We start from the raw sequence: 2,776 nt of genomic DNA, 5'->3' as shown, positions 1-2,776 counted from the left end.
TTTGTTACTTCAAAACTTGTTTCTATACTTTTAAAACCCCCTACTCTCTAAATTTAATGATCACTATTTCATCCTTAATAGCAAACTCATTCTATAAGTAGTTTTTTTTCAACTCGAAAAATAAATTCTATTTTATCAATATAGTATATAGATATCACAGGAGATAATAGATATCTACAAAACTTTATATTTACTCGTAACACATGCCCTCATATACATAATCTCAAAGGAAAATAGCGTAACAAACAACACACAAAATTTTAAATACAAACCTGACAAAATACTAGAATATTTAACAACTAAACAACCTAAAATCGCAACTGTAAATATGTCCGCGACATAATATTTGATGTTATCGTTAATTATCTAAGTGCCCTACTTACTCTAATTGGAGTACATCAATCAACGGTTTTGCCGACTATCATTATTGAGTCAATGTCTTATCATATACAGCACAGGATACCCATTGTATGTGATATCCTCATACTCTCAATCCCGGTGTGTAGCAATATCAGCACAGGACATTACAACAATCATGACATTCCCGCACCACCCTAGTGTGTAGCTAACAACACAGGATATCCCCCAGTACCCGAAATATCTCGGTACCCTACGCGCCATGGTACCTAACTTAACTCATTTATTTTTCATATCGCATCATCATCTACCATATTATCGTAACCAATTAACTATGTTCCTAACTAGGTAAGTATCATCTTTTATTTTAATTCACAATAGCGCTATCACTAACTTCATCAATTATACGATCTCATAACCATAGCTCACACGTTCATACATTACAATCACGTATACATTCCTACCTAATTTCTTAATTAATATAATTTGCTTCTAAATAGTATAACGAACTCCAATTTAATCCGTTCAAGTTTTATTATATTCCATTTTTAATTTTTAATTTATTTGTGATTAAATTTAAATTCTTAAATAATTACTATTTAGTGTTTCAATTATGTGAAAAATTCTACGGACGTTATAGTACTTCTTTGAAATTTTAAAGAATGCATGAAGAGATTAAACTTCTTATTCGATTGTCTGGTTAATTGTTTTAGACCATAAAAACATTTTTTAAGTATAAGAACATAATTAAATCTTATCAATGAAACCACTGGGTTGATATATATAAATTTGTTCGTTGAGATCATCATGCAGAAATGCAGTTATAACATACATTTGCTTAAAGTTCCCAATCAAAATGTGCAACCAGAGCAATAGTAATTCTTGTAGTAGTGTATTTTACAACTGGAGAAAAAAATTTCAGTGTAACAAATTCCTTTCTTTTGAGTAAAACATTTTGCCACTAATCTTGCTTTAAAACGTGTTTCATCATTTTCTTGTTTGATCTTGAAAAATCCATTTTCAGTCAATAATAGAAGCATTATCGGGTTTAGGAACTAGGACCCAAGTCTTATTCTTATATAAAGATTGAATTTCTTCATTCATGACTTTTATCTATTGTTTAGAATTAGCAGATTTTACAGCTTTTTCATATAAGAGAATGGTTCATAGCTCTCAATTTTCAAAGCTAAGTGAAAGTCTCTATACCTAGAGGAAATCCTAGATTCACGTCTTTCTCTATGTCTAGCTAGTAGATAATGATCTATGCTAGAGCCATTATTTTCACAGTTACTATTATCACATAAATCATTTTCAATATTTTGTTGATTTTCTTCATTAACCTCTTTCCCTTGTTGGTTCTCCTGTACAGTTTCCTCTATCTTATTAAAGGTGGTTTCTATGTTATATTATTAATCTTTTTTAGGTGATTTAGAAAAACATGGCATTTCAGATTCATTAAAAATGACATCTCTACTAATTATAACTCTAAAACTTGGTTGGCTTCTAAGCCAGAGTCTATACCCTTAGTTACATCAGGATAACTGATAAAAACAAACTTTTGGGAACAGGGATCAAACTTATCACTATTTTGCAAAGCAAATGCAGAACATCCAAAAACGGCAAAGTGAAGAAAGAACAACATCTTTATCAGACCAAACACATTCTGGCAATTTACCAAGCAAAGGAACAAAAGGAGAACGATTAATCAGATAAGCAACAGTCAAAATGACTTCTCCCCAGAAAGTCTTGGGCAAGCCAAAACTTATTAATAAACATCTTACTTTATTAAATAAAGTTCTATTCATACGTTCAAGGAATAGTTTTATGTCTTTTTAATATCAAATTATTTTCAAAGATCAGAAAATTGCTGGTTATAAAATTCCAACTATTGTCCATTCTTAATGCTTGCAATTTCTTACTAGTTTGGTTTTCAACATAAACTTTGCAGTTTTTGAATTTTCCAAAAGCTTCAAATTTTTGCTTCATTAAGAAACAAAAACTTTCCTAGGAACAAACATATTACTTTTTCTTTCTGCCTTAAACATAGTGTGGGAACCCTTCATGATCTTCATGGCACCCTTACCCCATTTTCCCTCTAGCCCTTCCTCCTCAAGGGCTGCACATGATATCAGATTATGACATAATTCAAGGATATTTCTAACATTACTTAATGTAAACTTGAAACCATTCTCAAAATTTAAACAAACATCACCAAGGCCTTGAACATCACTTAAATTTTCAATTGCCATAGAGACAGAACCCAGTTTCTCAGACCTATAGTTTGTTAATATTTCTTTAAAATGAGTCATATGGTAAGTGCATCCAGAGACAATAAGCCAATCATTTATATGCAGGGATGATTTAGTAGAATTAATATCATAAATCATATAAACTTCATTAGAAGTTTCTTTAGATACAT

This window comes from Sesamum indicum, linkage group LG9, assembly GCF_026168435.1.
Source record: "Sesamum indicum cultivar Baizhima isolate 11 linkage group LG9, ASM2616843v1, whole genome shotgun sequence".
NCBI classification, from domain to species: domain Eukaryota; kingdom Viridiplantae; phylum Streptophyta; class Magnoliopsida; order Lamiales; family Pedaliaceae; genus Sesamum; species Sesamum indicum.
This window is presented reverse-complemented; position numbering follows the sequence as displayed.